General features: G+C 42.1%; 1 pseudogene; it reads right to left on the bottom strand.

Moving 5' to 3' along the window:
- Positions 1–13,472, bottom strand: part of LOC137095563 (cytosolic Fe-S cluster assembly factor narfl-like) — a 34,996-nt pseudogene that overhangs the window by 12,564 nt on the left and 8,960 nt on the right.

Genomic DNA, 13,472 nt, shown 5'->3' with positions numbered 1-13,472 from the left:
CCACCAGCATTGAAGCGATGGTCCTCCAACATCAACTCCACTGGGCCGGCCACGTTGTCCGGATGCCTGACCACCATCTCCCAAAGCAGTTGCTCTACTCCGAACTTAAGAACGGAAAACGGAACGTTGGTGGACAGGAAAAGAGATTTAAAGATGGGCATAGACACTGAGAACTGGGAAGCCCTGGCCCTTGAGCGCTCCAGCTGGAGGACAGCTGTGACCAGCAGTGCTGCAGAATTTGAGGAGGCACGAGTGGAGGGTGAAAGAGAGAAACGTGCCAGGAGGAAGGCGCATCAAGCTAACCCCGACCGGGACCGCCTTCCACCTGGAAACCAATGCCCTCACTGCGGAAGAAGATGCAGAGCAAGAATAGGGCTCCACAGCTACATACGGACCCACAAGGAAATCCATAATAGAAGACCATCTTACTCGTCCAACGAGGGATCGCCTAAGTAAAAAGGCCCTAGAGGAGCCAATCCTCGGAGAGATCGCTAAAACTGTAAGAAGACGGAAAGAAGGGCAAGTTGGAAGTCACATGGGCAGAACAAATCTACTACTACTACTACTACTACTAATAATAATAATAATAATAATATATGGATAGGAGTTGTAGTTCACTCACACCCAAAGAGCGCTGTGAACCCACCCCCACCAACAATGGATCTGGACCAAACCTGGCATACATACCCAACATGGCCGACTTTTTACTACTGGAGGGGCTTGGAGGGAACTGACCTTGGATGTTGGGAGTTATAGTTCACCCACACCCAAAGACCCATGTGTATCCTACATCCAGAAAGCCATGTGTATTTCTTTCTAATGGGACCATTCATAACATGACCATTCATAATATCCAAAACCCAAACAATGATTTTTTCTAATATTTATCATTATATATTAGCTAACCTGGACATTGCCATCTACCTAAACTAGTAAATAAATAAATTTACCGGCACTTCTCAAATGTGGGATTATTTATTTCCTTAAATAAATTGAAATGAATTTATTTCCTAAGATAAATACAAATTAATTTAATTGCACCTCTTAGATGTGGCATTATTTACTCTAAATAAATAAATTTACTCACATCTGTAAAAAGCAGGATTATTTACTCCACTAAGGCACAGGAGGCATGTTTGGTTTTAGCAGAAAAGAGCTCCCCTCTCTGCAAATCGAAACCAAAAATGACCTCCCAGTTGCTTCCAGTTAACATAAATAGACTGGTGCTTGTTATCAACACAAACTGGTACTTGATATCAACAAACAAACAAACAAACAAAATGGAGTGGAGATATATAAATCCAGCAAGGACAAAGGATCTTACATGGCATCCAAGGGGGCAGGTTCCACTTCGGAAAGGGATCCCCCTTCCTGCTCCAAGAGCTTTAGGAATTCTCCTAGAAGGCAAGGAAAGAAGAGGCACAGGTTGACTTTGCAATCACTCAATGCCTCTGAAAGGGTCAAGGCAGTGAGATGGCAACCCACCAGTCGTAATGACACAATCCACCTCCCGGGTTTGATGCTCTTGGAGGAAGAAATCTGGCCGGGAGGCTTCCAGCTTCTTATCGCAGCAAGGCATCACTGCCACGTGGTAGATCTGGCTGGGTGCTACATGCTATGGCAAAAAAGAAAGACGGGAACATGAATCGGTCCAACATGAACTATCCATTCTCCCTTACTGTTCCCAGCTGCACCATGGAGGCAATGTTTTAGTTATCTTCTCTTTAAGCCCTTTAGGGATTTGAGAGTCCCTGAACAAAGCCAAAAGTAAACTGAAAGCCATTGCAGCTGGTGCAAGGCTAGACATTCGTGACCTCTAAAGACTACTCGTCATGTTTGTTGTAGTCCAATAGGCTTTTAATATGATTGTTATTGGTTTTAATGATCCATCTTTCATAAGTGCCAAACTTAATTCTATTCTAATCTTTTGAGACATTGCACAGATTGTTAGTCTTGAATCCCCTTGAGAGAGAGAGAGAGAGAGAGAGAGAGAGAGAGGAAGCAGCATAGAAATATTATAAATAATAATAATGATAACAATAATCATCAGCCCAAATATTTTGGCCCACCACCTCTCTCATATAACTGCCGAGTGCAGAAGAAACAGTCCTGCTGCTTGGCAAAGGATAAAAATACTATAAACAACAACAGCAATATGCTGAGAGCGGAAGAGACAGACCTGCTGCTTGGCAAAGGATAAAAATACTATAAATAACAATAGTATTAATAGTAGTAATAGAAATCTGCTAAGAGCGGACGAGACAAACCTACTGCTTGGCAAAGGATACTACTACTACTACTACTACTACTACTAACAACAACAACAACAACAACAGAATCTGCTGAGTGTGGAAGAGATAGACCTGCTGCTTGGCAAAGGATACAGATATAACTACCACTACTACTACTACTACTACTAATAATAATAATAATAATAATAATCTGCTGAATGTGGAAGAAATAGACCCGCTGCTTGGCAAAGGATACAAATATAAATACTATAATAATAATAATAATAATAATAATAATAATAATAATAATCTGCTGAGTGTGGAAGTGATGGGCCTGCTCCTTGGCAAAGGATACAAATTTTATAAATGGTAATAATAATAATAATAATAATAATAATAATAATAATTTGCTGAGTGCAGAATAGATACACCTGCTGTTTGGCAAAGAACACAAATACTATAAATAATAATAGTAATAATAATAATCTGCTGAGTGCTAAAGAAACAGACCTGCTGCTCGGCGAAATGGCTCTTCACCAGGGACTCCATGACCTGTTGTGGTGATTTGGCCGTACTGATGTAGGGGAGGATAAAGCTCCCGTGAGTCTTTTCAGCATAGCAAATCCAGCCTGGAAGGGACCCAAAATGAAAGGCAAAATCTTTATCTCAAAGATAGCGCAGTCAGAAAATGGGGTTGGACTGGATGGCCCTTGGGGGTCCCTTCCAAGTCTAGCATTCTATGATTCAGAGGCTGGGTGGCCATCTGTCGGGAGGGTTTGGATTGTGTCCTGCTTGGCAGAAAGGGGCTTGGACTGAATGGCCCTTGGGGGTCTCCACAACTCTAGGATTCTATGATTCAGAGACTGGGTGGCCTTCTGTTGGGAGGGCTTTGATGGTGCCTTTCTGCATTGCAAAGGGGAGTTTGACTGAATGGCCTTTGGGGGCCCCTTCCCAATCTAGGATTCTATGATTCAAACACCGTTGTGGGACAGTCATTCTCCAGAAGGGGACGGGGGCATCTTAAGGGCCCCTGCTCCCTCCCTCTTCCTCACCGGGGCAAGCAGCGGTCAGCATGGGCAAAGCCCCCTTGTCTTCCATCCGCCTCTGGAAGCACTGGACGAACTCCCACTGGCTTTCTATCAGGCTGAAGTTCCGGGAGAACATCGTATCGAAGACAAAATCAACACCTGAGAAAAATCAGGAAGAGACGTCTGGGTAGGGAAACTTAGGGTACATCTACACCACAGAATAAACACAGTTTGACAGCCCTTTAACTTGTTGGGGGGGGGGGGATTTCCTAAAAGGAAAACACATTTAAAAGTGGTAAAGTAGCAACTACAGTAGCAGATCAGAAGCTTCAGCAATTCAGGAGCAGAGCCAAGCTTTGAACAGATATAAAAGACTTTAGTCAAAGAGTTACATATCTAAACAGGAAAGTTAACACAGGGCCTCGCTAACTAAATAACTGACTCACAGCAGACATCTTGCCTCTCTCCATGCTCACAGGATAAAAATGAAATGGAAGACTTGGGGGCTTGGCATGAGCTCAGAAAAGGAGGCATCTTCCTGGGAAGTATGTAATGGAAGAATAGTGATAGGCAGACAGAAAGGTCAATGAAAGAAGGACTTTTCCTTGCCAACTAACTCATCTACATATCTAAGTCCTTAATGAAGACTACAAGCTTTGGCAGGATGTGGTTTGAGTTTTAACATAACTGCCATGCTATGGAATCCTGGGACTTATCCAACCAAGAGAAGGCGGAAGACTTGCCTCATCAAAACAAGCTACAACTCCCAGGATTCCTTAGCATTGAACCACAGCAGCTAAAGGTGCATCAAACTGCAACAATCCTACAATGTGGGTGTACTGCAAGTAACGTGATGAGGCATTCTATTGCATATTTTAAATGGCTAAAGTGCAAAGAAGCCAAAATGGATGTCCAAAGAACTTCTAACTGTGCTAAGACACAAAAGAGACATGCACAAGAAGTGGAAAAAGGGAGAAATCACCAAAGAAGAATTCAAACAAATAGCCAACACCTGTAGGGAAAAGGTCCGCAAGGCTAAAGCAAAAAACGAGCTCAGACTTGCCAGGGACATTAAAAACAATAAAAAGAGCTTCTATTCTTATGTCAGTAGAAAAAGGAAAAACAAGGAGGCGATAGGACCTCTTCAAGGAGAAGATGGGGCAATGCTGACAGGGGATAGGGAAAAGGCAGAACTACTGAATGCCTTCTTTGCCTCGGTCTTCTCACAAAAAGAGAGTCTTCAACCTCAGCAAGATGGAGTGGATGAGGGATTGGAGGACATCCAACCCCAAATTGGGAAAGAAGTCGTCCAGGAAAACTTGCCCGCTCTTAATGAGTTCAAGTCCCCAGGGCCAGATCAACTACACCCCAGAGTATTGAAGGAACTAGCGGAAGTCATTTCGGAACCATTGGCAACCATCTTTGAGAGTTCTTGGAGAATGGGAGAAGTTCCAGAAGATTGGAGGAGGGCCAATGTGGTCCCAATCTTCAAGAAGGGAAAAAGGGATGACCCAAACAACTACCGTCCAGTCAGCCTCACGTTGATGCCGGGCAAGATTCTGGAAAAGATTGTTAAGGAAGCGGTCTGCAAATACTTAGAAACAAATGCAGTCATCGCTAATAGTCAACATGGATTTATCAAAAACAAGTCATGCCAGACTAATCTGATCTCTTTCTTCGATAGAGCTACAAGCTGGGTAGATGCAGGGAATGCCATGGATGTAGCGTACCTGGATTTCAGTAAGGCCTTCGACAAGGTCCCCCATGACCTTCTGGCAAGGAAAGTAGTCCAATGTGGGCTAGGCAAAACTACGGTGAGGTGGATCTGTAATTGGTTAAGTGGACGAACACAGAGAGTGCTCACTAATGCTTCCTCTTCATCTTGGAAAGAAGTGACAAGTGGAGTGTCGCAGGATTCCGTCCTGGGCTCGGTCCTGTTCAACATCTTTATTAATGACTTAGATGAAGGGCTAGAAGGCATGATCATCAAGTTTGCAGTCGACACCAAATTGGGAGGGATAGTCAATAGTCCAGAGGACAGGAGCAGAATTCAAAATGATCTTGATTAGAGAGATGGGCCAAAACTAACAAAATGAAGTTCAACAGTGACAAATGCAAGATACTCCACTTTGGCAGAAAAAATGAAATGCAAAGATACAGAATGGGTGACGCCTGGCTCGAGAGCAGTACGTGTGAAAAAGATCTTGGAGTCCTCGTGGACAACAAGTTAAACATGAGCCAACAATGTGATGTGGCGGCAAAAAAAGCCAATGGGATTTTGGCCTGCATCAATAGGACCATAGTGTCTAGATCTAAGGAAGTAATGCTACCCCTCTATTCTGCTTTGGTTAGACCACATCTGGAATATTGTGTCCAATTCTGGGCACCACAATTCAAGAGAGATATTGACAAGCTGGAATGTGTCCAGAGGAGGGCGACTAAAATGATCAAGGGTCTGGAGAACAAGCCCTATGAGGAGCGGCTTAGGGAACTGGGCATGTTTAGCCTGAAGAAGAGAAGGCTGAGAGGAGATATGATAGCCATGTATAAATATGTGAGAGGAAGCCACAGGGAGGAGGGAGCAAGCTTGTTTTCTGCTTCCTTGGAGACTAGGACGCGGAACAATGGCTTCAAACTACAAGAGAGGAGATTCCATCTGAACATGAGGAAGAACTTCCTGACTGTGAGAGCCGTTCAGCAGTGGAACTCTCTGCCCTGGAGTGTGGTGGAGGCTCCTTTTTTGGAAGCTTTTAAGCAGAGGCTGGATGGCCATTTGTCAGGGGTGATTTGAATGCAATGTTCCTGCTTCTTGGCAGGGGGTTGGACTGGATGGCCCATGAGGTCTCTTCCAACTCTTTGATTCTATCTATGATTCTATGATTCTATGACCAGTCCACACCAGAGCTCCCTGTCAGTTGTCACCACCCCCAGCTCCTTCAAGGTCAATCCAGTCACTTCAAGGATACTGTCCATCTATCCATTATTCCTCCTCCTCCTCCTCCTCTTCTTTTATTATTTACAAGATTCTGGCCACCAGACTGATTGATTACTGGCAAATAAAGGGGGAAAAGGTGGAGGCAGTGACAGATTTTGTATTTTTAGATGCAAAGATTACTTAGAGGCGGACTGCAGCCAGGAAATCAGAAGACGTTTACTTCTTGGGAGGAGAGCAATGACCAATCTCAATAAAATAGTGAAGAGTAGACACATCACACTGGCAATGAAGATCCGCATAGTTAAAGCAATGGTATTCCCTGTAGTAACCTACGGATGTGAGAGCTGGACCATAAGGAAGACTGAGCAAAGGAAGTTAAATGCTTTTGAACTGTGGTGTTGGGAGGAAAATTCTGAGAGTGCCTTGGACCGCCAGAAGATTCAACCAGTCCATACTCCAGGAAATAAAGCCTGACTGCTCATTGGAAGGAAGGATATTAGAGGCAAAGATGAAGTACTTTGGCCACATCATGAAAAGACAGGAAAGCTTGGAGAAGACAACAATGCTTGGTAGAATGGAAGGAAAAAGGAAGAGGGACCAACAAAGTGCAAGATAGATGGATGGTATCCTTGAAGTGACTGACTTGACTCTGAAGGAACTGAGGGTGATGACGGCCGACAGGGAGCTCATGGAACCCAATGGAGAAATAATAAAGTGGGATTAGATAAAAGATAAATGTGGTCAAGGAAACTGGATAGCATGGTTAGGCCTGTCCAGTAAAGCTCAGGCCATGAAAAGAAGAGGAGTAACAGAAACCCTACTTGACAGAATAATTAAAAAAATAGGAAGAAAAAAACCTCTATGTGCTGCATGGAATTGAGGGAAATCAGTATTTTAGCAGAAAAAAACAAAAAACAAAAAACGTTGCACTGGCGCTTCCCCCAGTGCCTTGAAGGGACTTGCAAGCCTCCCTCTAGCCTCATGCTCTTTCCCTCACCCATGCATGCACACCATGCTGCCATGAACCAAAAACACCTTCTCTCCCCTCCCTGCTTGGAATCTCAGAAAGAGCCCTTCCCTTGGCTGAGGGGCTGGCTGAGAGGGTGGCCAATCACAGTAGGAGGGCTATGGTTGGGAGGATTTGCTATGGCCTGTTTCTCTTGGCTGAGAGGCCAGCTAAGAGGGTGGCCAATCACAGCAGAGGAGGGCTATGGGTGGGAGGATTTGCCACAGTCTGTTTCCAAAAAGGAAGAGAAGGACAGGCAGAGAGATCTTCAGCCTTCACTGCCAAAAGTTTCCTAAGACCATCAGAAATATGTGTTTCTATCTTTGGCAACCTGTCTGAAATCCCTTTGCGACACCCCCCAAGGCTCCAAACTCTCAAGTTGAGAAACACTGATCTAGAAGATTAAGTAATAAGTAATAGCTCTAGTCCTTCCCCAGAAGCCTTTGAGAAGCCCAGCAAGAACAATTGTCATTGCAAAGGAACCTGTATCCAGTAACCCAACCCAGTAGCCATATCTGCTTACTATTTAGTTGAATCAGAGAGCTGGTATTCTCGCCGCCGATCGTAACATTCTTTGATTCCCGGGTCATTCCACAATGTTTTAACTGCATTTACGTAGGGCTGCTCAAAAGTGCAGACCTTTTCGACATCCACTTCCCGGACCAGCAGTGCATTTGTCTGCAATTTAGGGTGGGAAGAGAAGAACGTGATTGAGGGGCTAACCAGAATATCTTTTCCCACCCATCCCATTATTCCTTTCATTGGGAATAGAAACAGCTCAAGATCAAGTTGAAGCTAATAACCTTCAGTTAGGATAGTGCTTCCTAAATCATCTGATATGGGGGGGGGGGGGGGGAGCTGTTGTGCAAGGGACCAGCACCAAATTTTTGCCTTTTTGTTATAATTGTTTCTTTCTTTCTTTCCTGGAAGTTCTCTGCAGACTGAAGTCAACAGCTCCTGAGTTCAAACACTACTGCTCTAAGTAACTCTGACTAAAGCTGTGTGAGTAAGCTAGAGTTATGCCTACATTTTAATACATTTTAAAAGGTAGTGAAATGCTACAGAGGCAGTGAAGTTCCAAATCCACCCATCCTGAATGGAAAACCTTGCGATAGGGTTGCTACCAGTCAGGAATGCTTCTGTGGCACACAATAACAAGACTTTCCAGACAGAAGAGGACAAAGAGTATTGAAGATTTGTTATCTTTTGCCCAAACAATAAGAAATGTGGTTGCAGAAGATCAGTCAAACATATGATGGAAATAATTGTTCATGGGGCCCCAGGATGGAGACGGAAGGGCGCAGGGTGGGTGTATGATCATGGCGGGGGGGGGGGGGGTGCATTGGGGGCCACACCTTGTTCTGTTCATACTTGTACAAGATCTTTAAGGTTTCCATGGCCCTGATCATTGACTGCATGGCAGTGAAGATATTCTGGTACACCAGCTTGGTGAAACTCTTTTTGTCTTCCTCCGAGTAGCCCGAGCCATGGATTATCCGCATCTGCTTGATGAAGGTGCTCTTCCCGCTCTCTCCTGTGCCTAAAAAGCAAAGAGTGGGAACAGAGTGAGGAGGTAAGATAGACAGATAGCACCCTAGTGTTAAAGCATTCTTAGGAAGCCAAGCTGGAAGCCCTTACTGTTTACATGATGCAAGGGTACACCCACCAAGATCACATATTCCAAAAGTAGTAAAAGCAGCATACATTTTTGTATTTCAGAAAGAAGTTAATAAGTTCCTGAGCTTCATCTACATAAAGCATTCTGATTGGTTCTGCCCAATATGAAATCATGTGTAGCAATGTATCAGACATCTCTTTGGGAACAGGAGAGTCAGAAGTATCTTTACAACACATAGGAGAACCAAGTCACAACAGTGAATCCTTCAGGCTTTGGATAAAGACTGCTGCAAGCACACACAAAGCTGTTTATTTCCAAGACTAATAAATAATAATAATAATAATAATAATAATGGTTTTAGAAAGGGAGTGCAGGTATTGCATGTCCCATCATCCATGGTTCATCCTCCTCCAAACTGCACTAGGATGTCAAGTGGGTCATGGGGGCTTTGTGTGCCAAGTCTGGTCTGTATTGATAATTGTCTGACCCTGCCCCCTCTGGCCTTTTCCTTTCCTCTCTTTGTCATCTCGGAATCTTGGAATTGAGGCTGGCCAATCAGAGACCATATGCAAATTTCCTTCTCATGTCCCCGTTTCTATCATGAACTCTTTTCTCCACCAGGGGCTCCTATTGAAGCTGGCCAATCAGAGACCATATGCAAATAGCACCACAAGTGCAGCCAATCAGAACACTGGCACATACTCCTCCCGCCACACTTTTGTCCTCCGCATATAAGTTTTGACTTTTATTATATACATAGATAATAATAATAATAATAGTTTAATTAATTAATTAATATTACATTATATTATTATTATTATTTTGTTGTTGTTGTTGTTTATAAATGAAGCCTGAATTCTCCCTCTAGATGCAAAGATAACTAAAGTTGCAGTACTTTTTGACACCTCTTTTATAAGAAAAAGTCAATAATAACAAAATGGAAGAAAGGAGAAAAAAAGACGGTATTTCCAGTACAGAGACTCTATTAAAGAGAAGCCATAACTTCCCTGAATTTGCAAGCCCTGAGCTGGGGCTATTGAATTTGCTACCAAATTGAAAGAAAAAACCTCATTTACCTAATCTTTTGAAGAAGGCAGTCAGTTTCTTTGCTGTGTCCAAAGGAGTCAATTAAAACTTTGCCGCCAAAGAAGCTCTGGATTGAGGCGAGACGGAAACTACCACCAGCTTCCGGGAAGCAGGATCTAATGTCTGTAAAATAATTATTTTAAAAAATTAAAATAAATATTAATTACCGTATATTCCGGCATATAAGGCGACTGGGCATATAAGACGACCCCCAACTTTTCCAGTTAAAATATAGAGTTAAGACGACTCCCATTCATAAGACTACACCCCGTGTATAAGACGACCCCTGCCTTTTGAGAAGATTTTCTTGGGTTTAAAAGTAGTCTTATATGCCAGAATATACTGTATAATAATTCCCATTTATTATTATTACAATTCTTTTTCTAATTGTTACCATTATCATGACTATTTATATTTATTATAATTTATTATTATGATTATCCCGCTTCTTCTTTCTAAACAAGAGACTCAAAGCGGTTTCCAGTAAAGCCAATACAATTCAAACCTAAACATTTTACCACCCAATTTGTTCTCAGGGTTAAAACCCACCCATGGCTTGACCCCATGCCCTTTGTCTCCTCCACCCACCCAGGACTTCTGCTGCCATCATCCATAGTTTTCATCTGCCGCTGACCTTATTGGCATCCGAGACCCGGAGGAGCTCTTCGTGGCTTTGCTGTGCAACCAAGACGCTTTCGGCCGAAGTGACACATCCACTACAAGCCAAGCAGTCATTGAACGTAATCTTGGCCTCCTCCAGTTTGCGCGAACGGCCGTCCTGAGAGGAAGAAACAGAGCACATTGAGGCCTTTTAACATCGCATTCTATTTATGGAGATATGTTGTTATTATTTTTATGGCTCCATAGCTTGTCATCTGAAAGGGAGGTGGTTATTGCTAATCAATACAACACTGCCCAGTATGCAACACAATTACACTGGGGGAAAGGGGGGGGGGGAAGATTACCGGATCCACTTGGACATAGGTTCCATCATCCTCGATGCGGATCTTAACAATTGCTTTTCCAGGCTTTTTGTCTACTTTGATGGGTTTGATGCAGTCCTGAAAGAGACCAAGGCAGGACAGCAATGAATGAGGCCAATAAGGCAAAATACAAGTCCAAGAATTAAGCAGAAAGAACCTGCATGCGAGGCTTGGTTGACTTATCATGACATATATACAAACAGGTATATATGGTAATATGGAAGGTAACAGCGCCCCATTAAGTTTGCTGGCCACATGACCTTGGGGGTGTCTACGGACAACGCTGGCTCTTCAGCTTAGAAATGATGAGCACCAATCTCCAGAGTCAGACAAGACTTCATTTAATGTCAGGGGGAAACCTTTACTGGGTTGTTGTAAAAGCCTTCGACAACACATTGAAAACCTTTACCTTTACTATATACAAACACAGGCTGAGTAAGCTTACTACAGCAACAATAATTTATATTATTACATTATTATGATTACATACTCACTGAGGTTGAGGAAACATGCATTATTATTATTTATCTAATCCATTTTTCTCTCTGTATCAAGACCCAAAGCGGCTCACATCCATAACAACAACACAATTTAAAACCTGTAAAATATAAATATTAAAATGTACAGACACTGCTGTTTTTTATGTTAAAAATTGTTGTATGCTCTATATGTATATATGTTTTATTAAACACACACACATTAAAAGATATATACCTATATAGAGAATTGTAGAATTATATATAAAGTTGTATGTTTTATATTTTATTCTCTATATATATTTATGTTTTATTCTATGTGTGTATAAAGAATTATAGAATTATATATAGTTATATATAGTTGTATAGTGTGTATTATATGTCTCTCTCTATATATATATGTTTTATTCTCTATATAGATGTTTTACTAGATATGTATATATAATTATAGAATTAAATATATATTTATATGTTGCATGTTATATTCTCTATTATATATATGTATATGGAGAATGATAGAATTATATATATGGCTGTGTTCCCTCTCCCAGGGACTGGGTTTATTGTCTTTTTGGGTTGTTTAAATTGGTTGCCCCTTGCCTTTCGCCTAGGCCTCTGCAGCCTCTGCAAAGGCCTAAAAAGTTAGCAGCCAGAGGCAGGAAAGCCAGTTTTCAGGCCCTCTGCAATAATTGGCCAAAGAGTAGCTCTTTGGGCCTGCTCCTGCTTCCAGGGTAGAAGCAGCCATTTTGGAGATCTCCCTGCCCCTTCAGTTTTAGGAAGAATCCATGATGTGCTGTTGGCAGACAGGTACCTCTGCAAATACCATTGTAAAAACAATTTAGTATAATAGATTAATTGAGTTTAATTGAGAAATTGGGTTTAATTTAGTTTAATTGAGACTGATGGATGGATGGATAGATAGATAGATAGATAGATAGATAGATAGATAGATAGATTCATTGAGTTATTGAGCTATAGGGAATAATTGAGTACAGATAGAGTTTATTATGCTATAGAGAAATTATAGATAGATCAATAGAAGAGCTATTGAGTATTTAGATAGATAGTACTGGGCATTTGCCTCCAAAGCTGATTTTGAGTTATAGATAGGAGAAAAACCTGCTTTTTTTTAATTAAATTTTTATTGCACATTTTTTCAACATAAACATACGTTCATACATACATTGTGGTTTGCACATTGTTCGATACAGTATTAATCCCACCAATTTTACATAGCGAGCAATCCTAGTTTATCCCTGTCTCTACCTATGCAAACCTACATTCCACGCATACCTGGGAAATGAGGGGAATGGGAAAAAGGTATGGGGAGGGGATGTGATGAGGGTGAGGTGGTTAGAGGGGGTTGTGTAATTGTGTACCATGCGTCCATTAGACTTCCCAACATTTTACGAGGTGACTAATTCCTACTTGTTTCCTTAATATCTTGTTCTTCCTAGCCTCCGTCAACATTAAATTTTTCATAACTTAATGTTTTTCCTTTCTTTAAAATAGCGTCTGAGTGGTTGCCAATCTACGCTTCTCTTTTTGCTTATATCGTATACCATATTCGCTAATGAATCTAGCTCCATAAAATCCCTTATTTTACATAACCAATCCTCCACCGAGGGCAACTCGCTTGATTTCCATCTGCGTGCAAATACAGTTCTTGCCGCTGCTGAGAGGTGATATAGTAACATTTCCTTATTTCGATCGAGTCCAAAGTCTAACAAATGTAGTAGATAATATTCTGCCTTTAGCTCAAATTTTATTTGTAATATGCCCTGTACGTGTAGGTGTATCTCCTTCCAGAATATCCTTGTTCTTTTGCACAGCCACCAAATATGTAGGTAGGTGCCCACTTTCTTACTACATTTCCAGCAGATGTTATTAGTGCCCTTGTGGAATTTCGCCAGCCTCTGCAGCGTCAGGTGCCAACGTACAAACATCTTGTACCAGCTCTCTGTGATGTTTACCGATTTGGCAAATTTAGTTTTGACTTTCCAGATGTCCTCCCAGTCCTTAAGCAGGATGTCCCAGGTCCACTGCCCAGGAATGTCCCAGGTCCACTGTCCAGGAAATCATATTTTCCTTTATTAGTTCCTTTTCAGT

This window comes from Anolis sagrei, chromosome Y (assembly GCF_037176765.1).
Source record: "Anolis sagrei isolate rAnoSag1 chromosome Y, rAnoSag1.mat, whole genome shotgun sequence".
NCBI classification, from domain to species: domain Eukaryota; kingdom Metazoa; phylum Chordata; class Lepidosauria; order Squamata; family Dactyloidae; genus Anolis; species Anolis sagrei.
This window is presented reverse-complemented; position numbering and strand designations above follow the sequence as displayed.